General features: G+C 46.2%; 1 protein-coding gene across 13 annotated transcripts in view; it reads left to right on the top strand.

The window, feature by feature from the left end:
- Positions 1 to 25,251, top strand: part of LOC117601225 (latrophilin Cirl) — a 308,948-nt gene that overhangs the window by 55,861 nt on the left and 227,836 nt on the right. For 9 of the 13 annotated variants that reach the window (XR_013063568.1, XR_013063569.1, XM_034317736.2 and 6 more), the window contains exon 1: positions 9,952 to 10,717. The gene's annotated coding sequence lies outside the window, so the exon portion shown is untranslated. Of the gene's footprint in view, positions 1 to 1,860; positions 1,954 to 6,292; positions 6,342 to 9,951; positions 10,718 to 25,251 lie in introns of those variants that run through there. The other 4 variants (XM_076692820.1, XM_034317719.2, XM_034317732.2 and 1 more) reach the window with 3 other exon arrangements.

Genomic DNA, 25,251 nt, shown 5'->3' with positions numbered 1-25,251 from the left:
ACGGTCATCAATGATTACCACGTTCCAACGACTACACGCACCGATCCAACTTGATGTCTGTCGTCCATTCGCTCTTCCTCCTCGCGATATCGCTCGATAAATACCGTTCGCTGATTGGACAAGCATTCGATGTTGTGTCTCGATAATTAAGGTGGATTTATTCGCGAACAACCAGGCAAACGGGTACATTGATGCAGGAGTAGAGTACATCGCACCTGGCTGCATCAAATATGGCTTATCGATGATGATATTGCTGGATAATTTATTTCATTTTTAATGCCGGCAAATGTTTCATTTTGAAGGGTTAATATTCACGGATTAGAGAATCCTTTTTGTATAAAAATTTTACAATACCATCACATGACATAACATGCGATCTTTCGTAACCTGTTGAGTAGAATATGCGAGCACTTAGGAAGATTACTCGCACGAAATATATTGTTACATCCGAAGAATAACGGTAACTATTTCTTAAACAAATACCACATTTGCCAAAAATAACATAGTCATCAGTGTTCTATCCTCGAGCTCGACGTTCACAGGTATCGTTGAAAAGATTCGGATAGAAGATGAACAAAAAAGGGGTAGGAATTAAAATTCTACGGAGCATTCGTGTCGGGTGACGATTCTTTTTAAACCGATTGAAAATTATCGGAAGTCGGCATATGGTCTGGAACAGGTCACCGGACGTCAAAGGCATGAGAATCGGGCGACAGACGCGTGCAGCAGCGGCTACAACGAAAATGCCTTTGGCGATCTCGAATTTCGCGTCGATTATTCGAGCCAGGGCTTAATAAAAATGCACGATACGCCGGGCGCACAAAGAGGGCTGATTCGACCCGTACGGATTCTGACGTCCTAGGAAACGGACCCAGCCGTTTGCTGGCACCCTCGTTAACATTTCCTTCGTCAAACCGCCTTTTGTCAGGCTCACCCCTTTCTCTCTTCCCTCGATAATCAGCGACCGACTGGCTAGTTGTTATTCAATGTTCATTCTCGCGACGGGACGTTCCTCGCGGCGGGAAAGATCGACTTTTCGACTTTCACCATCGCTTTGACAACGGGAAAAGCTTCCCGTAATATTTCCAATAGTTTTACAATAACAAACTCCGTGTCTAGCCTCGCGAAACGCTTCAGGCATTGATCAGTCGGCTAGGGGAGCGATGAAGAAGAGATGGAATAAGAAAGAGATATAGGTACTGCAGCAAGATGTTTCCAAGTAAGTGACATTTCGTGTTTCGTCTCGCGGAAGATTTCACCGATGCATAGGACACGAGTAAATAAAAATATGCTCGTTTGAAGGAGTGGCCGAATAAGTTTCGAGCAACGAGGTGATCGTCGACGATGCTTCTTTCTCTCGCGAACGTGTATTGATCGTGACCAAGTGGCGAACAGATCGGATCGATGGAATCGAAACGATGCAACGCCGAGTCAAAGGTGTAATCGACGACCTGTTCTTACGGTAAATAGAAACCGTGTGATTTTTTTCCGACGGGGCACCATTAGGTAATTCCAAAAGTTCATGCCGTCGTAAGACATTCTTTTAAACAATGAATAATAAGATCCATAGGCATTGTAATGTGTTAGTTATAGTAAAATAATAGTTCTTGCTGTGTATCGGCCCTATATGAAGACGCGCCATAAGGCGCATGGGGGGTGCGCCACCTGGCATGATTTTTTAGTAAACAGTTCGATTACTAAGTGTCATGGCGTCGAGTGATTTCAATAAACTTAATACGCAGTTATTACTTATATTATTTTTTTGGATAATAAATGTGTTTAAGACATAACAGTTCTATAAAATAGTGTATTCTTGAAGAAGTGTTTAAAAATGAAGTGGACGAGCAGCGGTAGCAATTACACAGATTCCATGAGATAAGATTGGAACATCCATATCTCGAGGCGGCTAATGGAACGCCAAAAGCAGAAAAGCAGCTGGCAACTGTAATTACGGTAATAAAAGAAGTTTGTTATTTCGTAAAGTTGTTTGACTAGGTGAGCACCGGTAGCTTTACGGCGGTAGCGCTTGATTTGTCGAATAAAAGTGTTATCAAGCCCGGTGGATAATAATTCCGGTCGAATCGAGATTCGTTCGTCGTCCGCTCTATCCTCGAATTATAATACAGTGAAATCTGCTTGAGCCGTCCGTAGAATGATATGTCGACTCATTAGCGTGAGGCTTCATACACCCGTGGCGATTAACACGAACCTGCTAATGGGAACAAATCGTCCTTGGGGCCAGTCGCTGGATGAAAGTGCCATGACCGAGTCGACGTTTACTCGTTTCTTGTGTATTCGTCTCTTTCAATTTCTAGATGGTGCACAGTTGGTCAAAAAACACGATTTAGTAGGCTAAAGTCTATTTAGAAATTCGACTAGTGAAACTATTTATACAGAATCGAACAAAGTAGATTTTCTAAGGAAAAATGGAGATATAGGAGACAAACTCGCACATACAACTCGCAATCTAGAAATCCTTGGTTACCAACATTTTTTTTTTTTTAATGATAATTTGTCCCTTTTTGAATAATTGTTACATAAAAATTATCATTAAAAAAAAAAAATTTTTTTTGGGAACCGAGGATTTGAACCGAGGACCTTCGGATTGCGAGTCTAAGACCTGCTCAAGTACATGACTCGCAATCTGAAGGTCCTCGGTTCAAATCCTCGGTTCCCAAAAAATTTTTTTTTTTTTTTTATGATAATTTTTATGTAATAGTTATTCAAAAAGAGACAAATTATCATTAAAAAAAAAAAATAATAATGTTGGGAACCAAGGATTTGAACCGTGGATCTCTAGATTGCGAGTTGTATGTGTGAGTTTGTCATACTACAGAATGTACGGAGTAACTAACTGTAATTGTTAATATCTTTTAAACAATTAGCCGTCTGCCCTCAAAAGGGGGTATAGTCGTGTTCAGCTCGACGAGCTCTACAAGCTGGCAAAGTTTCCCCTTGTCAGATAGGTGAAAATGAATTTAAAAAAAAATCAAGAATCTCGATTTATCAATTTCCGTGGAGTGTCCAGGGCAAACAGCGAGTCCGAAAACGGACATTTTCCACGCTGAATCCCCGAAACATTTTTCACCGTGCGTCACTCGCACAAAATTCCGAATGATACTTGTGATGGTGTAGAATAGTCGAACAGCAAGTAACACGGTCGACGTGGCTTCTGTCGAGCTTCCTCGCGAAAGCTGTCAACAACACGTAGATTGAAACCAGCGTATTTTTTTACAATCCTTCGTGTTACTTGTATTCGTTGACGTTTAGGAAAATTCTTTTGTTTATCGCTTATATTTGACTGGTTACCTTGCATAGTGTCATTCATGAGCTTTGAGTACCGGACACGTTGATCGATCTGAAAAGTTACAAATTTGATACAGTCAAATAGTAAATTGACAATTTAATTGGAGAGTCCTCGTAGCTTTTTACTGTAGAATTCTTGTGTTAATCTTGAGTTTGGAACTGCTGGTTAGTTAAATAATCACGAAAGTGGAATCGCGTGAAAAAGAATGTAATAAAGTGGTATTGCCGATGAAAAATCAGAGACAACGTGGATGGAGGTTCGGTTTTAGCGTGAAACACGACAACATAATCGATACGTCGCCTGATGGAATGTATCGCTTCGCGCACCGAATGCAGCCACTTCAGAAGGAAGCGGCGTGCACTTCCACTTACGCTAATAAATACCTTGGTTCCAAGATATTCCGCCGTAATAATTGCACGTAATTGCACGTTATATCGAAATCTAAGTGGATAGTTCTCAGGATTCATTATCTTTAAAACGGTTGCTCGCTCGCAGCTTTGCCAGTAACCATAAAATGGTAATAAAGAGGAGCGTAACATATCTTCGATTAGTAAATGTAACAAAAACAGAAACCAGCAGAATGAAAAATTTTTGCAAAAACGTAACGATGCAGGTGCAATTTGTATCCCATCCCTTCTCATTACTCTTATGCATAGTCGTCAAATTAAGTCAATAATTTTATGTCATATTTGTGATAATTTGAATTGGGGTAGTTTTGGTCATTACCAGTTGGCCATTATCGATCGCCGGGCTATGATAAAGAATGAAAGCGGTAAGGAAAAGATCGCGTAAAAACACGTTTAGAATATGATGAAGCGTCGAGAGAATTCCTCCCTAATTTCCCTTCGGAGTGGTCCGAAGAAAAGAGCGGTGAAAGTGAGCACGAGGGGAGCAAGTTCTCCGGGTGCTACAACGTCGTGTCCGTAGGAAAAAAAGAAGACACGACATTAGGAGCTGGTAATTCCATGGCTGCCCGTGTCCCGGGCTACCATCGAAGCCCGTTATAAATGCGTTACATCGCGTTAGCCCGGGATCCATTTATGAAAAAAAGGTCGGCCGTCGCACGACCCACGATAATTACAGCGTGTCTTCGGGATTAAATATCTCGGGCGCGCGTGTAATTTGCGCATCGTTAATACGCGGCCGGATTAATTTATGGCCGCGAATTACGGAAAACGGTGTGTTCCGACGAATTAATGCGTGCCCGGTGTTCGCATTGTGCAACTGGCACGCTAGCTCGTGCCATTTACAGTTTGTAACACACCAGCGTGGACGTGATACCTACAAAAGTTGTTATCTAATGAAGGGTAGATTATAATAATTTAAACGCGTACCGTTGCGTGCAACTTAGACTCGCGTTAATTAAAAGGAAGTGTGGGGAAGGAGTGTCTCACAATGAAGGATAAGAGGTTTTATGTCAGGTTCTTCCAAGACTAAAGACAAATGGCGGGTGATTCCCCCTACACTTACTCTTAACCAAGAGAACCCTGAATGGATCCTATGCTCTTTTTATATTTTCGATATTATTGACCGTCAATATGTTGACGGGAATAAATAAGAAAAGCGACCGGTACGAATCACTGATACCAGATAACGCCTGTCGAATCGATCGATGAAACGTTCGTATCGGGGAGGGAACAGGCGAAAGAGGAACAGTGTAGAAAATATCCGGAGGTAAAGAAACAAGAAGGAGGAGAATTGAAAGGGGGGCGAATCTTTATCGAACTATTGGCGTTCCTCGAGTCGATTCGACCGCGTGTAATTTCACGCCCAAATCGCGGAAGTTATGGCAATAGGGCTCGCGATACAAGGCCATAAACGAGATCGGCCGTTCGGCCGATCGCAGCAGCGTATTTTCTTCGGGGCCCTGATCTCTCGAAAAACAAACAGTTAGAGCTAGGTGGTCCCTCATTAAGTTGGCACCACTCCCGACCACTCGGCTCGTTCCCTTTCGATTCGAGTCGATCTTGGGTACCCCGTAGGGAAGGTCTCCGAAAGGGCCGTTCGCTCCCTCGGCTCCATTATACCGGTATACCGTGTACGGATCACCGTCCCCGCCTATGTATGGGTGCTTCTGTATACACGCGTGTGCAGACACGTATCGGTGTTTCCCCTCGGCTTTCGTAGTGTCGCGCGCGTATGACGTCGAGTGAGACGTTACCTACGCGAAATGAATGCATTCGATACGTGTCACAATTGCTATGCCGGGTAACGCCTGTTGGAGTGACGGCAATATTGCCACGTGGACGTTAGACTAGTACGCACGTGTCCGTATGGTGTGTACATCGTCGAGCATGGTAGCATTCTTTAAGAGAAAAAGGGAAACGAGATTCCTTTCTGTCGTATCTTTGTAGGAAAATTTTAATACCACAGACAATGGTGAACTAGTTTCTTTGAGAGATTGCGTCCGCGTTAGGGTAAGGAAAACGGCCTATAATTGGATTACTTATAGAGAATGGATTACAGAAATCCCTCGAATGCAAAAGCTCGCGATAATCTAGTAGGTACGTTTCCGTATCATGGACAGCAATGACTGTATGGGCTGCGAGTTTCTTGGCAAATACGCGTTATCGAGGCCTCGTCCTCTTCTCGGGCGCGAAAATGTGCTGGGAAATAAGTAGCGACCGGTATTTTTCTTTCTTCCACCTGTTGTGCGATGCTCGTCACCGGGGTAGAGGGAAACATTGTACGTGTCTGCGAGCATCGTCAAGGAATTATCTCGCCACGGTGTACGCAGGTAATGCGAGGCGGTTAACGCAAATGGGACGGTATACCACCGTTCGAGGCTGGCATTATAATGAAATAAATAGTACGATTAAGAGGGACGCGTTTAAATTAACCGTCTCTATTACTGGTGTAGCGAACGAGTCTCGAGATTTGATCTCGCGTATGAAGGTACACGTGGCTCTCTACCCGTGCCGTATAAATAGTCGCGTTCTCGCGGTCGATGCACACCGTTAATGACCTGCTCGTTTTCTGTTGCAGATACCTGTCAACGAGTTGGGACCGGACGGACAGAGCTTGGAAAAATTGCGTGAGTACACTTGCGTGTATATACTATCGCGTGATATCGATATCGAACGCCGTTAGATCGGATATCGTGCATTCTTCCAACGTTTCTCGCCGTGTCACCGTACGGCCCGTTCGGTAGATGAGTTGTTTTATAAACTCGCTTGTGAAACGCGTAACGACCAATTTGATGGTGCGCTCACCGGCACGAAGAAAATTCTTTCCCACGAACAGGTGCAGCTACGGCTGTTCGGGACGATGACGAAAACGCGCTACAAATGAAGTTATTCTGTTACTGGTTTTAATCGTGTTCGGTCCTTGGGACGAATGGTAACTTTTCGTGGAAACAATTTTAGCGATTTGATTAAAGCGTTGCGTAAGGTAGAGCGAATTGAATCGTTCAGTGAAGACCACTTTCGTGTATTAGGTCATCTCATCGTAAATAATATCGTGAGTCATCCTGACTAAAGTATCACCCATTGCGAATTCTCTAACATAATAGTCATTAGTAGTATTTTCGGAGAATATAATTCTTTATCAAAATCACGCGTTAATGCCCGCTCGTTTACATTACATAAATAGATTATCCGGATAAGGGTTAAGTCTTGAGCAAAGTCTTAGTACCCTCTTTACACTTAAGACGTCCCTGGATTATAGCCCCAATGTCCCATAAGGTTAAGACGACCCTGAACACGCAACCCTTATTTTACATTGCTAAACGTTCAAATAGTGCCATATCGTGAAAAAATAGAAATTGAAAAACATCTCGAACGCTAAAAACTACTATCTACATATTTGATAAAAATATTCTCGTGGAACATTCAACGTTTACTTAGTAGCGAGTGTAACTACGGTTTCAAAGTTATCTTCCAAGTTTGAAGAATGAACGCGTATGTGAGTTTGAACCTTTCAAGCCAGATGTTCGATTCAGCCTGTCAATGGCGAGCCTACCGTCGGGGGACACGTAAAAGACCCACGGTTCCGTGTTCCACGTGTGTTTACGTGTCTGCCCGCGAATCTCGGAAACCGTGCAACTTCGCGTGCTATTCCACTCGTCCCTATCGAGTCGCAGAACGTCAAATAAGGCGGATTCGAAGTTGAACGGGGCTGGTGGACAACATTCGTCGTCATAATTCGCGGAATCAGCCGCGGGTACCGTGCAAGTTTCGCTTGTCGCGAGTAGTACACGCGCGATAAACGTGTTCGCGGGACTGGCTTCAATAAAATGGTACACGCAGCGGGTCGTGCAGCGACAACCTCGTAAAATCCTGGTGGACACGCGTGTAATGAACTCACCTGGTGCTTCGGTCGCGCGACACGCTCGCCGAGAGGACGGGCCGATCTGGATTACTTCCTCTAGACTTGATCCTTTCGAGCGTCTCGCTTTTCGTCCCTCCGAATGAACCGTGAAATAGCCAGACGAGGGTTCACAGAGGTTAAGGAGAATACGAACACTCGCTCCCCCTCCTCGTGTTGCATCCCCTTTAGGCAGCTGCGTTGATGTTAGGGCACCGATTCTGACGCGTTGACGATTGTCGCAGGATCATCGAGTGAAAAGTATATGTCAGTGTTGGCATTCTGACAGATGACATCGTGTTTCATTTATAATCATTTGTCGCGGATACTTAGCGAAGCGTAGATCAACGAAAAAAACTTTTATTTTGATCACGCGAGGGTGGAATATTACGATCCGATCGCAATTTGTCCTCGGATCAGGCGCAAAAACGTGCCAAGGAGTAGGGCATTATTGGTATTCTCGGCTGAGCTGTTCGCAATCGTTCGCGTGGATCATGTTTTACGTACGATTTACGTAAGCCCGAACATGATGGCATTTGCGTTACACAATTGTCTGTAAGGCATCCTGGAAAGGATTTTAGCTTTCTAACGCCCCTGTTCGGAGTAACTCTGTTTGTTATTCGATGATCAATATTCAGAGGAAAATAATGGGGTTGGAAAATTCATCGCGTACAGGATAATAGGATTTGGTTCTTTTTTACCCGCGTACAGGATTTTCTAATTACTACAAACAGTGCATCTGTTCCATCGATCCTATTCGCACAATGCAAAGAGGCTCTTCACGCGAATTTCGGCTTTCGACATCGCGTTTTGGTGTAACAACACTTTCGACTACGCAATTGAAGCGTTATCGGCGTACCGAAACGGTGTCGCAAATTCTGCAACATTCCTGGCCGCGCATAACGGGGTTGGATTAAAGCGTCATCACCGGCCCGGCGTCAGGGCTACAATTGTGATCCTGTAAACGACCCTTCGGAGAATAAACTCCCTTCCAGTATTTATGGACTTTTGGGATTAGCGGGGAAAAGGTGGAGAAGGGAGCCGTGAGTCTGTTTGGCGAGTCGAAAGTATACCTCGAGAGACGTGACACTGGTTGAGGAACAGGGTTGTTTGGAAGGTGGAGGTGGAGGTATGGAGGGGTCGTACATCCTGAAGGAAGATCGCGATCTCAGGTTGTTTATGCGATACCTCGAGATAGGGGTGCTCTTTTGTCCAGGGGCGGTTTTCACCGTTCGCAAGAGATACGGATGAATAAATTTCGGGGACGCGACATATTTCACGAACCGGGCGTGTATACACGCTCGGTTACGTGGCCCGGCGTGGTTTCGCGAGCACTTTACAAGCACCGCCTTCCTTTCGGACGGTTTAACAGACTTAGCCCCGGATCAGTGCGCGGTGATAAGTGACAAAGAGAACCGGAGGATTTTTGGTAATCGCGAAACGTTGTATCGTTTAACAGCACTGTCCTCCCGTTGTCCCGGGGAAATTCGATCGAATTCGCGTGTCCAGCTCAGCTTCAAGCAGAAAAGTATAATCCTTTGTTTGCATCAAGGGATTTGTAGTAAAATACAACGATAATTTCGTTCATCATTTACATCGCCAACAACAATCCACCCGATGAACTAACAAACAGACAAATAAATCCCTCGCTGATGTCTCTTTAACCAAATTGAATTTATTTCGAGAAAACGCGTTCGAATCGATCCTAACGCAAACTACCCCTATCGTATCGTTTTCATCGGAACTTCGACAAAGCTTTCCTCTGGTTAAAGCAGAGCAACCCGATCGCGGGCAAAAAGCTCAGCTGAAACACGCGACGCGTCAAACGCGTGGACCTCCGTCTTTTTCAAGTCATTAGAACGAACACCCTTGGATCTTACCACCAAACGGTTCACCTTTCTCGCGGTCGCGCGCACGTGTACGTACACCTATAGGGAGCGGAGCACACACGGAGAAATGCCATCGAGTGAGAGGCAGAACGAACGAGAGAAGATACCAAGAGAGCGCATCTCCTCCGGTCGCCGAGTGCCTCCACCTTGAGAGTTCAGCGGCGAGGCCGAGGAGAGAGAGAGAGAGAGAGTCTGAGAAACGGCAAAGGGATGGGCGAGGGTAGAGGAGCTGAACGGGTGAAGCAGCGGCATGATGGTGAGGAGGGTTGGGACGGAGGGAAATACGTTCTGTCGGGTTTGCGAGAAGGAACCAGAGGGGTGAGCGGTGGCTAGAAGCGAGGTGACGGGGTAGATGACTAGGCGCGAGAGGGGAATCACTCGTCCGTTCGTGGTGGTGGGGATGCGCGCGTTGCTCGATGGTGGGGGTCGACGCTCTCTCGTCCCCTTAGCTCAGTTAGTTTCTCCGTCGACGCCGCTGTAAGCGGATCGGAGCGTGTCGTTGTTCTTCCTCGTGGACGATCTCGCGACGACCTGTGTGGATCTCTGTTCTTTACGGGATCCGGTGTGACTCTTCTTCTCTCGTACGATCGCGATTTATCGTTATCGATTGATCGTCATGGAGGCTCGTGGCATACGTGATACGCGATTTCGATAGTGCGACGATCAGGGAAGAATTTTCGGAGCGGACCGGAACCATATTATAATATACAACTTGGTGAAACGTATATCTACATAGTGTACGGATAAAAAAGTTCTCTCGTGAGAAATTTTTACGTTATTATCGTGTGTACTGGGTGAAGAAAAGAAATTAGTGTTAGATCCTCGTTACTTGTTTCGCGTGAGTTTTGGAGTGAGAACTAGCACTGGGTGTGAACGACCAGTGAGGGATACAATTTGTCGACGACTCGAAGGACCGCGAGTCGATCGTTCTTTTTTTTCCAAATTTTGAAAAATCGCTCCTTTAGAATCGGAGCCTGTGAAAGACGAACGCGGTGCCGTCGGACGCCGCGTCGAGCAGCGATCTTGCGGAAGTACGGATCGATTTGCCGCAACGAAGGATCCTTTCCTCCTGCTCTCTATCGTCCTGGTCGTGACGGTTTAGCCTGCTCCAATTGGGATAGCTAGGGAACCGGAGTGTTTCACATGTGTCAGTGACAGTTCTGTGCTGAGATTTCGTGCGATGTATCCAGACCACGCCGTCTTCGTCTTCCATCTTGTAAGTACAGTTTGGCACCCTATTCGTGTGATTTTTATCTCATCACCGAGAAACATGGTCATTATCAAAGAAACGTGTACGAAAAGATAGAAACGGGTTAATGATAGCGTGCACCATAGTGCTGTCGTGAAAGCAAAGGTCACGGGAAGCGACGGCAGCAGTGACTTTGACACATCCCGCGGGAAGAGGTCGCGCATTAGGTCTCGTTTTACGAGCCGATGCTCAAAGCTCTGCACTCGTCGAGCTTTAGCCCTGTGTAGCAGCTTCAAACGCGTTGTGTGTACACGTGACCCGAGAATCTATCCGCGCATAGTTGGCCCTGGTGCGCGTATTTCCGACCAACTTCCGCTTGGCTAAGCTTGACCTCCGCAAGGATACTCTGTACGAGTGCTCAGCGTTTCAAAGATTCACAGAGAAAGGTACACGCTCGTTACCTGCCGGTTTAAATTCTACCTAGAAAGCAACCACCATCTAGGAATAGAAATTAAAGGGAAAGGGAAATTACGGTCCGGTCAAATCCCGACTACCATTTTCGATGCTGCCGTTTTTCGTTTAACGTGCTTACCAGCGGCACCTTAGTCCGCGTACATCGCAGCTGCTTGATTTTACCGAGGAAACTCGTGAAATTTCGTGGCGTGTGTGCTGAAGGCTACGTGCCGTTGTCTGTTCCTCGGGGAGAATAAGTTACGAGCGACCGTAAGAAACTTGGGATAGAAGTTCCTTGGAATTTAGGTGACGCCTGTGATCGAAGGCCTCTCGAGAGGAGCGCCGTGTGATTCATTTATATCAATATTGGTGCCCGTTGCGATTAGACAGCTCGCCTTTTGCTTCCTCTCTCTTATTGTGCGACGCTCGTCTGCTCGCGATATCGAACGGCTTTGTTTAAACAATAGAAAACGTTACCTTGAAATTCTGTCGCGGATAGATAACGCGTGTTCTTGGTGGATTCGCGGTAACGGAAGCGAGTCGCGACGTCTGTTGTTTCGATGCGGCCTTTCCGTGACATTTGCCGTCGGAATTCATCCTTTCTTGTTTGCTTTCTGCAACTCGGAGCTGTTTCATTCGTTCACCGGAAAAAGTGTGCTCCGTTTCGTATTTGACAACCTTGGAAATTTCTCTCTTGAAAGATCATCGTTCTTATCTCTCGAATTGCTCGGACGTGAGTTATGTGTTGTTTTCTGAACATCAGAAAGTTGCGTCACATCAACTTGGAGATAATTAATAAGTCATTACAGTCGTCGCAAAGTTTCATCATTTTCTATTTGAATTCATAATCCGGATATCGTGAGTGAAATGTTGAAACGACGAACGCGCAGCGGGATACCAGTGTTTTTTGAAGATTTTCGTGTTTGTCCGGTCAATTAAGCCAGCCTCGTTTGCGCTCGTTTACACGAACGTTCGTCGTCACGACGAGCTAATTAAACTTACAAGCGCTTGGTTTTGTCCAACGATTCACTCGCGCTATTCGGATCTCTTCGATGTGTTCCTTTTCTCTCAAGTGAACGATTCTTTCGCTTTCCTGACGTTTTCACGCGTGTTTCCTTTTACAGACGTGGCCATGCATTCGGGTGTGAGACGCGTTACGTAAGAAAAAGTGAAAATTATTCACCGTATCCCGGGAACTCTCGATTTTCATCGATGCCCCACGCTTCGAAACGCCTCGGTCTCCTGTCGACCGGTCAAACGCGTCAGCAACGCCGGCTTACCGCTTAATTTATTTTCGATCCGGCTTTTTTACACCTCCGCGCAGAATCCTTATGAAACATGCAGAAGACATCCCCCGATGAAAAAGTTGAGAAACGGGTGCAGGTGGCGAAGATATACGAGGAAACAGAAAATACCTGGACCGTTTCGGTTGATCGTATTTCTCGTGGAACGAGCGAGTTGGCCGCCTTCGTAGTTCCTTCCCTCTCGGTTACCACCTTTCGATTCACCTCGCCGTGTTTACCTGCCTGCTCGTTTTAATATCGTTCTCGTCCATTGACCGGGGCCTGGCTTCGTAAATCCCAGCGTATCTTCAACCCCTCCGTTCTCAATTTTTATATTTAGTTTAATTTAATTATAAAATTGATCCTGCAAAAGCTTGCAGTTAACAATGCCAGTTGCATCGTCCGATATTATCTCTATTACTCAATCTCTTCTAACTCGAGAACGTAGAATAGTTTGGTCCAGTAAATAACACGTTGCGCCAGTTTCCTTCGATCGTCTGAAACTCAACGCATCGACCGGTATTCTTCGCACTCTCGACTTCTTTCGTGTAGATCGCAAGCTAAAATCGCGAGCGTGTTGGTAACCCGGCTCGTACGGTGCCGATAAACTTTATAATGGTAGAAAAATTGCCGCGATTAAGGTTCAGAATACATCCAGCAACCGCGATTTTCTCACAACACCTGCGAATTACGCGTAATTGCCGTTCCTTCGCCGTTCGCCGCCGACGATCCGTTCCTGGGAACCCAAAGGCGGTTCATTGTCTAACACCGTGTGCACGCCGTGTCACGAGACATCGTCCGCGGGTAATCGTCATGTCGAATCGGAAATTAACGTTAAATCGTAAGGCTCACGGTTCGTTCGTTCGCTCGTGAACACGGCGAAGGAGTTGCGAAGAAAAAGTCGCGCTCCGAAACGTTCGTTCACCGATTGGATCATCCGTATCGAATCGCGGGATTGTTGAAATTCAGTGTAGATTACAGGTGACCATCGGTACCGTTCGGATATTACGATTTCATTCTAGGTCCAAGCAACGTCGATTGAAAATCGTTGCGGAACAGTTATTACCTTCTGGTCGCGTATCAAAATTGCAATCGAACGTTCGGTTTTCATTCCACGACCGTGTACACGAAACGGTCAGATGGAATCGCGGGAATGCTTGAAATCGTTGCGAAACTGCAAGGTGTACGAAGAACGGTTTCTAACGATCGAAGGAAGGAAATCGGTTCGTTCCGTCACGTTAACGAGGCTTAAGCGCGATAAACGCGTTTAAAGCGCGGACTGTTGGAAGGTGGTGCAGTTTGGCATTGTTTTCTCGGCGTTATCGAAATTTCCTAGGAACGCCGGGCACCAAGGATTATTAACGACCCCACGTTATCGGCGTTTCTAACGCGAGAAAGGCGCCGTTTCGATAGGCGATGAGCGAACGGAGAATGTAGTTTGTAGGTAACGGTGTTCGAGCCGTTGGCGGTTTCGCGATATCGATTGTTTTCACGGTCCCGTGCCGTGCTTCGGAATAGTTGGCGAGCATGAGCGCGGAAAATGCGTAACATTATCCTACTCGAGCATGCACGCTTTCAAGTGGTAGGTTCGTGTTGCACTTCTCCTTCCCTTTATTCGCTCTCACGGAGATTCGGAGTACAGTGCGGGCCAACGTCGATCGACCTACAATTTCCACCGGGGAAAAGCCAGCTGGGAAAACTGTTGTATTATAAAATTTCTAATAGTTTCGAACGTTACTGCAAATTTTGCTAACAAATTTTCTCTCATTCCAAGCATTTAGAAAGCTTTCAAAAAAATTTACAACTCTTACACATTTCTTCAATTTGCGTGGAATTTCGTGTAGAAAAGTAGCCGGTTCGTTTCCACTCGTGGCGGTTCGAAGCTTATCGTGCACAATGCTTTACGCACGTGCACGCACACGGCCACGCGGACTCGTCGCACGCGGTGCGTACACGAATGGCCTCTTATCGGGTGGAAGAACGCGCGTAGCCGCGTATGTAGGAGGCGTGTTTGCGAAGTTATGGTGTCCACGAGCTTTTATGGGCCGAACTGAAGCCCCCTGTACCTGCGTACCCACACCGGTGAACGTTTTCGCGATGTGCGTGCGTGTACGCCGCTACTTTGTGCAGATGGTAAGCGAAACACGGTTGATCGGACGAGTGTGCGGCAAATAACTACACGTGTTCAATTAGAAACGCGAAACTGTTCGCTGATAGCGCGGCTGTTCGAGACCGAGAGGCCAAGATTTCGTGCTGATTCCCGTAATTAGGTGCTTGGCGAGCAATTTTCGTGTTTCGTAAGAAATGAGCAGAGTTTCTTTTTCCGACTTCCGTGAGAACTGGCAAATCGCACATTTTTCATTCGCTTCATATTTCGATAACGTAGACAATTGAAGCTGTTTGTATTGATCGTTTATCGTCTCGGTGGATACATTAAGTCGTTTTAACCCTCGAACAGTAGGGTGCAATACTCGTCCTGTAACGGGTAGGGTGAGTTCGGTTTGATCTTTTCAAAAGAACTGGTCGTGTATAATAATTGTAATAACGTATATTTATTGCGCGATTATTATGGGAAATTTGCATTTGAAATGTTAACACTTTGAACGAAGTAAAACTTGTTCCTTTTTATCCCTTTGGTATATTTATCAAACGATTCGTTAGAAATCTTATTTAAATGAAAATAGAATATTAAATATCGCAACCAGTCTATGTTTTGACGTGAGCATGTCTCTCCTCGCGGCGCTGGATCGCGAGCCGGCTTTTCGTAAGCGTAATTTACTCGTAATTATCGCGGATAGCGATACAGCTAGCCGCGATGAACCACATTTATGTGATTAATAGAGGCCGGTAGTTCGCGAGCCTACGGCTCTGTTCTTCTCCTTCGTCCGACGCTGATCGTACGTATACCTACACGCGTGCACGTACACGTATGTACATCTACACGTGTATGCATGTACGAGAGGTTCTCGCTCGAGGTATGCTATTATCATAATTGCCGCCAATAACGGCCCGTGATTGGCGCACTTCACGCTTACCTAGTGCTCTTTTTAAGAAGTTTTGCATCCTTTGGCCGCGTTGCCCTTCTCTCGGCTCTATCCTCTTCCCTCTTTCCACCGTCTCCCTCTTCGCAACTCTCCTTGTTTCCTCTCGTGTCTACCTGTACGTTCTCTCGTTGATCTTCCTCCAATCCTCTCAGGTGCCGCTTCTCGCGCTGATCCAGCGTACCTCGGTGTTTTCGCGTTTGCACGCCTCCCTCCGCTGCAATCTGTGATTTCGAATTCTCCAAGGGGGAGGCGAAAGACGACGACGGAACGGGTGGAAACATCGCGAAAATGAATCGTGAGAAATTCAGGAGAAACACTCGACTTGCGCGACGTCTCGGGCATCGACGTGCCCTGTATCTCGTACCATCTTTGCTCTTCCTTCTATTCCTCCAGTCGGCTTGCAACGACGAAAAATATTACTTTCGATGGAAGCGTGTCCTCGAGCGTGAATCCCCTCTTGCACCCGTCGATTTCACTACCTCCGCTTCTATTTTCCTCTTTGTCTCGCCTTCTCTCCTCGTCGCAAAGAAAAGGAGACAAGTCGAGACACGGGTCGTAGCGAGTGATCTCGTTCTCGAAAATGGTACACACCGAAGTTCCGTATTTTTCTTGCCGGCGGGAGGTTTATTTGAATTTCACGAGGGAACGCCGCGTCGCGAGCGTAATCGGCGAGCATCGCGGCCAGTCTCGCGACGACGTTATTGCTCTGTACACCGGCGTAAAATGGACCGACTCCGAGAATGAAACAGTTGCAATTGCTACGCTGTAAAGTGGCTACTCGCTGTTTTTATTCCTTCCCGCGCGTGCAAACTCCAGGTATTTTCTTACAATCGTTCCTCTTTAAATTGCATCCTATCGCTATTGATGCGTCGTATAAAAATGCAAATTCGAACGGTTTCGTTTCAACGATCCGTAAGGAGAGTTGGATGAAAAATGCTGGACATTTTTTCTTTCGAGTCGACGCGATGGTCTCATTTTCTCCGCGCGTTGTAATAGCGAGTGACGCGTCGTCGCCGAAAACACAGGGACGCCATCGTGTTCAATGTGTCAACGAGGCGTGCGTCAAAGGTTTTAATCCGGTTGTATCAGATGGTTGGCTTTTTGTGCGCGCACCGACGCGTCGCGTCGCTCCGACCCGATCCGACCCGAGTCTACCTGCCGCGTGCAAGTGACATTTTGTAAAATCAGCCTCCTCTCCCGTTTACGAGATCGCGACCAGAGGGGAAAATGTCAACTACTTCGAAATTTAAAAAATCGAAAGTTAAAGAGAAAATCTTTTCTCGAATTTTCTCATAGCGCATCGGGCTTCGAACAATAGCCCGAATATTTCAAGCGTGTCCTTCCACGTCGCAGCCGCGATATTTTATCCGTGCACATTTACTTGCTAGCATGCAACGCCACTCTTTCGAGCGATATTTCAACTGGAGTCAGTTCGCGAGAGGTTCAGCGCGAATTCAGACGGTTCCTCCGGCGGAGAAATTCACCGGTTCGCCGGCCTGTAGAACACCTTAGAAGTGCGAGTCACGCATTGACAGTTTGGTAATGGAGCCCGGCTTGCTACCGGATTCAACGGGAACGGCTGGTATAGACGTATCGCGTTGGTCGATATTACCTTTTGGCGACTTGAAAACGAACCGCACTACACTGCTCTCGCGTCGCGTCAAAAGAGTACGCGAATACGTAGCCGCACCTGTACACCATGCACCCTTTCATGGTGTACGGGTACAGAAAAGTGTAGGTGCGCGCCAGTATGACACAGTGGCTGTGGAAAATGCGAAGTGCTGCTCGTTGCAGCCACCTACATTCACGGTGAAACCCACTTTGCCACGCGGCGACAGACACACGATAAAGTGGAAACAGCTAAATGCCGTGTCAGCAATGGTGTGAGGCGACGTCAATGGCGTCCGACGGGGTTGCAACAATCAATAGTCCTGCTATCGCGTTAAACTACCTGAGAATTTTTCACAAGCGCAAACGTCTGACGCGGCTGCATCAAAAGAGATAATTCCCGGGAAGGATGATTCGCGAAAACCGCGTTCATCCCGTGGCATCCAGGTTTTTCGCTCCTTCCTGATTTAATCTCTTTTTGTTTCTCCTTCTTATGTCGTTCATCGACAAGGCAATTAATTTCCTCGATATTTCCGATATCAATAAAGCTAGAAGAAGCGTCTCGAACGGCTTCTTTCCCTGGGACACGTCTGTCGTGCAATTAGGCTCGTTTTTTCCCTCTATCGGAGAAGATGACACCGGCGTCGGCTTATCTTCTCTGAAGGCAGAGATTGAACGGTGGAGAGAGGTTTTTTTCCGAGTTTCCTCTTCGCTCGAGACATTTTCGAGTGCCGGAAGAGAGATGAAAATAACCGTGAAAGAGTTAGAAAGCTTCGATGTAACGTTTCTCGAACGGCATTTAAATTAGCCCTGCGCGGACCCTTTTCCCTCCGGGCTACCGCTTGATTTATCGTGACGTTGGTGCTTTTTGCTTCGAATTTCTGGCGGATCGCGACCAGTTCTAGATTCACTGAATTTGGAACGGCTGCAAACGTGGAAAAGTGGCTCGTTCGCCGAGGTAGGACGAAAAAGGAAATCGTTGGCATTAGAGAGCGACGCTCTAGCGAACCGGGTATATTGCAAAATCGAATTCGTTTGTGTCTGAATGCGATGACCCAATTGCGGTCCACCGCGATGGAATTAATTGAACAGCACCTGCAAAACCTTTCTATTTCTCGTTATTATTTTCCTTCTGCAATTACGAGAGAGTATTGAAAAAAAAATTCTCGCGTCGTCGATGAATTACGTGCGATTTAGAGAGGCGAGGGTGTCGAAAGGGATGATTGCTGATAATTCACTTCACAGCCGCGAATTCATTGGAAAAAATAGCACGAGGGATGACGAAGAATTGGTAATACAAGGGGGAGAAAAGCTGCAGACGGGCTGGGTGAACGAGAGGTACAGCAGCCCCGCGTTATTTATAGGGGTTGCGCGCGTTTAATGTAAAGCCGGTCTTATCTTTTACGCGATTTAAGGGGGTTGTAACTGCACGTAATCACGCAGCACGCGTGCCTACCGGCTGCTTGTCCCTTTCACTTTGGAATCCATTGAAATACCCGTATTTTTCTGCCCTAGATTCAACTCTTCCTCCACGCTTTTTGCCATACGCGTTTCACTGTAATTCATTTGGTACCATTTGAGTGTTAATTTGGTTGATTAACTTGTCGCTTTCTTCATTGATTTACTTTTGAACTTTGCCCTATTTTCACAATGGAGAGAATACTATCCTAACTTTCGACGTGGCTCTCAACGATGCTCCGGAACCGCAGACAATTGAAGCGCGAATTTACAAACACCGTGGAAAGATTTTCCTAACGGCAATCTAACGGTAACGAGGGAGTGAAAATAATCGGATAAAATAGACGGCAGGCGTACAATTGTCTGGTATAGCCTCGAAATACTCGAAATGGTCGCGAGAGTTTCCCATGTGCTACTAGCACGGTGAAACGTGGTCGACGATACTCTGGACCGACGTCGGCGTCGTCGTCGTCGTCGTCGTTGGCGCTGGTAGAAAAGGGCGGCGAACGCTCGGAGGTAATTTTATTTAGAAACGCCGCGTGCGCCACTGTACTCGTTACAGGAGGTAATAAAACGGGTCGCCAGGAGCCCGTAGGCATACGGGCTGCGCTGTGTTTTCGACTAATTAACGTTGCCTGCCGCCACGGTGCTTCGTGCCCGGTTTTAATATCGGCCTCGTACGTGGACGATTCGAGTATTCCTCTTCCTGTTTGGTATTCTAACAACGAGCCCGGCTCGCTCGCGTTACGCCGCCGATATAGTTAACGGTGTTGTTACGTGAACAATTTCTTTTTCGCGCTCTCGAAGAACCGCCGTTGGTAATTATGCAAAATAGCCCGCGCTTCATCGAATTTAATGATCTTTATATATGTTATACAGGTCAATGTCCTAAGTAATTTTGCGTATACGTAATTAACAATTTTCCCCTTCTGCCTGTTCTTTTTCTGTGACATTGACGAACTCGACTGGACAAGTCCATTACACGGTGTACAGCAACAGACAGACAATAAACGGGGATTTATCGCCATAAACAGATGCACTATGACGCGTTGCTTCTTTCATTAACCATCTGCGAGGCAGACGATTTTAAATCAGAATAAATCTTGTTTTATCGTCGGTCAGTGGACGCGATTATTTCGTTAGGGTTTAATGCGCGAATGGAAGCCAAAACGCATCAGCATAAATATGTCTGTCAGGATCGATAGAATTTTTTCAATCGGTGATTCTCTCCTGTGTTCATGAGTCTTATAAACCATCATTATCCATGAAATAACAGTATTTGCTGCTGTGGCACAGCAAGAAAAACAAAGGAAAGAGCGTTTTAAAGCACGGAAAAGCTGACTGTCTCGACACTTTTCCTTTCCCACGCGATAGATGTTACACGAGGGTAATCGAAGTCACGGAAAGCGTTTTCAAGTGGCGACACTTCTTTTTTTTCCGGTTCGATCGAAAGGCTGGTAAATCCGAGTTCTCCGTACGACGGAAGCGAAGACATCGGGAACTTTGTTCGTTCCTGCCGAGAAATATCGCGGAAGGAACATCTGTGTACTCATTTCTTTGCCTCCCTAAGGATCTTCTAGGAGAGCCCCGTAGACGGGCAATATACCATAAGTTGTTGACGGCTCGAAAAGGTTCTCTTTCCTCTCAGACTTCTCCTTTCACGAAACCTTTAGCATCTGAATTCCCAGCTCCGTTTTTCTCCGCATTTTTTTCCACCTCCTTTTTTTCAACTACTCTTCGGTGGGTCCGGACTCGCGGCTTCTCCCCTTGCGAACCCGGCCAACTCGCTTTTAATCGTTATTGTCCTGATGTAAGTGTTATGAGGCCGCCCCTGTTGTTGCGCTCTGGAGAGCGTTACGGTCGGTGGTACTGCGACAGTGGCGTCTTGGTGAACACCTCCCCTCGGGGTCGTAGGATAAGCCCGAATTTCGCATTATACCCGTAATTCGCACGTTTCGCCGGGTTTCGCTTTCACGGACCCTCGTTTTATTCCTTTGTCCTCCCTCGTTCCCTTTTCTTTCGCACGTTAGCCGTCTCTCTCTCGCTCCTCCCTCGGCGACCCTTTAATACCTTTATAACGTCATGTATATACACGGTCGGTACAAAAAGCCGCGGACCCTTGTTCGCTGATTCTCACTGGAAGCTTCTGATTTTATGAATAAGCTTCGAATCCGACGTTATCGCGACGTTCAACCCTTCGTTTGTCGGGGGTTAAGGGGTTCCCGAATGATATACGTAGGCTTCGGTTAACTCTTTGATTACGGAGCAAAACGTGTAGCCGAACATATTGTACATTGGATGAACAACATTGGATGAACAATGGTAGATATATCCAACGAATGCAGGAAACACGCACCGAGGATTGTGATTCTAGTTAACCCGTTGCTTCATGGATTACGGCAATGTTACGAAGCTTGATACATTCGCTTCTGATTTTGAGAAATCCAAGAAAAACTAACGCGCAGACTCTCCCTTTGTAAGAAATAAAGACGAATAAGGCCTTTCCTACACGCTTTTCCTTAATCGAGGAATCTTTGCGCGTAACTGTACAGGTTTCACCGGTAGACCATATAGGACGTATCACTCGGAGCGCATTGTAAGGGATAATAATCGTTGTTTACGGCTAATCGACAGCGTACCGTTCCACGAAACAGAAGAGAGAGTAGCTTCATTCTTGCTGCGAACAGCAGGCTGGGAACAAGTCTCAGATTAGGAAACCCGTTCCCTCGGTTTTTCCCCGTCGTTTATGCAAATGAAGCACGCGTTCTGAAAGCAATCCTGTGTTTAGCGTCCATCGGATCCGGGGCTCTAGTGGAATCGAGAGTTTTTCAGACGAGCCACACCGGTGATTAGATAAAGCGACCGGTCGATCATCGTTTCGCCAGAGAAATATGGAATTCCTTCGCGATCGTTTTCGTTCGTTCGTCGAAGACGGCACAGCGGATCGCATAGAGGGCTGAAACGTTGACGCGCGTTCGATCGCTTTATAATTGGATTACCGTGGTCGTAATTCGCGGCGAACGCTAGTCACAGCTATTACCGAACCTCCATGAATAATGCATTAACGCTTATGGAATGCCCGTCCGAACAATGATTGTCATTGACTCGATGATGAACCAAAGTATCAGATTCGTATCGGTAATGAATGCCGGCGCGCGCTCGCTCAGCTTCTCTTCCCCCTTGTTGCAATTACAATCGGATCTCGTGACGTTCGTGCGGTTTGACGATTGTAATATGGTATTCTAACATTGTACGCGCCTCGACAGATGTCACGTGGCTGTGAAAGAAAGAAAGAACCCTCGTCCGGAGGAGTCTCGTGGATATATATCCTTATCTTCGATCGGAAAGACGACCACATACGATACGAGATCTCGTACAGCGATGCGGTGTGTATCCTCGGTCATCCCTTTACCTCGGCACGCCAACCACCAATCGAGAGGATACCGGGCGAAACGTAGGAATCGTATACGCGATCCGCATCGATGCTTGATTTTTACGTTTCATAATTTACCCTGTGATATATAATGCAGTAAAAGCTTGGCGGGGGGGCCTCGTCGTGTTACCGTGCCACGCTTCCTATGAATATGGAATCCGGTGAATAGAGGAACGATTTTATGAATGCCCGCTTGAATACGGTAGAAGGGACGTCCTCGCGCGCGATACCACTGAATTTGCAATGCTAATAATTTCTCGTGATTTTATAATGCTCCTTCCCCCGGAAAACATCGCGACTTTACCGGTATATCGGTTCTTCGGACTTTGTGTCCTTGGATTGAAGTTAAACAGTTGACGAACTTGGTGTACAGGATCAAGCGACGATCGATCGTGGTACCAGTGGATTTCTTTATAAATAGAATGTTTCGTTAAGAAATTATTAGGGTCGTAGTAGGTCGCGATCATTGAGCGCGATCTTCTATTTGTATCTGTCGTCATCAGGAGGTAGAAAAAGGATTCGAGCGGGCTCCCGTTGTGTCGTGCCCTCCTCGAGTAAGAGAAAACGACCTCGGCGACTAGGAGATACTTACAATCCCGATTCGTTACAATAACTCTTGTTTCTTGTTACAACTCGCCCCTCTCGCGTATGCTACGTTGGCATTCGAATTCGATCGACGGGAATCTAACCAGTCTCGTCTTATTAGGCACGCGTGTACACACACGCAACAAAGTGGATGGTGGATGGCCGTGATGGCAATAAAGCACTCGGCGGTATCCTTTTTTCGGTGATTGGAGTTTAATTGTGAGCTGAATTTGAATCCGATCCACGACGTGGCTGGGGATGTATCCCATTGATTCGTTGTCCTTCTTCCCACCAGATACGCTTTCAACTCTCTTTTTTATCGCGAGATCGACCATTGAAACAACCCATGTACGGTTCATGAACGCGATTTCGCGTTTACGCATAACGAGACGATCCGCTCGGATTATAGACTCGTCGAGGGAATGAAATTCGCGACGCGTCGTTGTTTCTTTCCTCGATTCTACTACTTGATTGCAGGACTCGTTTGCAACGAGCTCGCCTCCTCTGTCTTCGATATGGATGATCGGTATTCGTATCGCGGATTAATCGCAAAACGGAAATATTTGTTATGCATGCCGTGGAAACTGGATCGCTTATGAGATACAGATTTCCTCTTTTTGCTTTCCATATATCGAGAAGGCACCGAGTTTTTAGGTCGTACGACGATGCACTTAAGAATTTCTTTTTTATACGATCAGGCATTATTCTCGTTTGTGATATTTAAATTGGTCCTTGGAATTTAATGCTTTCTAATTAACATTCTCAAGCATCGTAATTGCCAATGACACAGTTACATTTTATTCATGTACACGGAGTCGAAATCGTTTATTGTATTATTATTAACTCTAGTTAAAACAAGTATTTCATATCGAGCCTCTTTTTTTCATCCCTATGCGAACTCTCACCACCGGGTTATTATGAAATTTTTCAAAGGGCACTGCTGCGCCCAGGTACATATTTGCCCGTATATACAATCCTGGAAGCTATACGGTAACCCTACGGGGGTGAACATAAAACCTGTTTCAAGTAGAAGGCCAAAATTACACGTCCCGTAGCTCAAGTTTAGTTCGTGATCGCGCAGCCTCTCGGGCATAAAATAGTATACTACCGTCTTCTCTCCGAGGAGCTACTAAGATGAGTAGCGATCCACGGTTGGAGCCATTTTCACCCGGTCTATTCCGACTGTTCTCTGCGAAATACGTGTTACCGTGCTTTACGTGCTCGGCCGAGAGCAAATTAGAACAATCGAAGCGCAAATTAGACTAGCCCGGCCACGATTTTCCCTGGCTAGAAATGGAGATAGGAGAAAGGAGATAGCGTCTGACTGGATCAATTTAATGAAACAGGTCATAGCGACAAAATGTTCTTCTAATTTTAGCTTGGTTCAATCTAATCAATAATATTGAAAACGAAGGTTATTCTTCAGACCAAATCGTACTCGCTACTTGAGGGGTTAACGAGCCCCTGAAATTTTAATCATCAGTTTACTAATAATTACGGTAATAACGGGAAAAGTAACAATAGTAATAGCCAGGTTTTTTATTACCACCCGTGAACAAAGCGGAAGGTCCCAGGGTATCCAGTCACTTTATGACCTAACCGAGAAGGTACAAGGATGATGAGGAATGAAGGTTCAAAAATGCATGTAAGGCATAATTACAAAAATGTGTATTCGTAACAAGCGTACACAGTATATAATAATGCATCATCCCCCTAAAATGATGTAGCAGTCCTACAGACTTTAGTTCGACAATAGGCATAAAAATAACGAGATCGAATAATTCTAATTCCAGCTGTAAGTGTTCCATTCTTGACTCCAGTTTGTATACTTTTCCACGCTTGCTACTTCTATCCTCCCCAAGCTTCCAAGCTTGTTTTCCTCGTCGATAGGAACTTTACGAGCGGCGAGTCGATAAATTCTGGCCGCAGTTCCTGAGACGGCGATAAATTACTAATTTCCTCGCCGTCCTCTTAACGTCGATAAACTTCCAAACAGTATTCACGCTTCGAGCGGTTATTAATGATTCTCAGGCCTCCGCGGATTCCTCGTTTCCGTGCGCGCCAGCCTCGAGAACGCTTCTCGTTCTCGCGGTAAAACTCAGCTTCCTTTCCTTCCCCTTATTTCCTTTTTTTCTTTTCTCCAACGATCCGTTTCCGTTTTCTTGCACGAGAAAAGCTCTCGAACGAACCGCCTTGACTCCCTCGAACCCTTGCCGAGACGAGTACTAATGATAGACGCCACGCAATCCTCTCGCCGTGTATCGAGGAACGTAGTTGCCTGCATGCAGGTGGAACAGGTAAAGACAGAACGATGTTCGATACACGCGTGACGTGCGATGAATCGAGAACACGTCGTGCGTATTCATCGGGACTGTTCGAACATCCCGAATTCGATCCCCGTTGTAAGCGTTGGATTTCTTTTTTCTTTTCCAACGTTCCCCTACTCGAGAAGAAACGTTCCTCTTCTTGTTCGGAACCGTCCGCTTTCTTTCCACGCTATTATCTCGTTAGTATGGCGCTGTGTCACGGGCCAACAAACTTTGATGCGTTCATAGAGAATCTTGGGACCGACGATCGACCCCTGCCGTTGCGAGTATAAGCATCCTTTCCCACTCCACTTATCTCTGCTTCCTTCTATTAGCTTGTTGAAAACCTGTCATAAAATTTTGCATTCCGATGTCATGATTTTTTCTATGC

Source organism: Osmia lignaria, chromosome 16 (assembly GCF_051020975.1).
Source record: "Osmia lignaria lignaria isolate PbOS001 chromosome 16, iyOsmLign1, whole genome shotgun sequence".
Lineage (NCBI taxonomy): Eukaryota > Metazoa > Arthropoda > Insecta > Hymenoptera > Megachilidae > Osmia > Osmia lignaria.
Note: the sequence above shows the minus strand (reverse complement) of the source record. Positions and strands in the feature narration are given on the sequence as shown.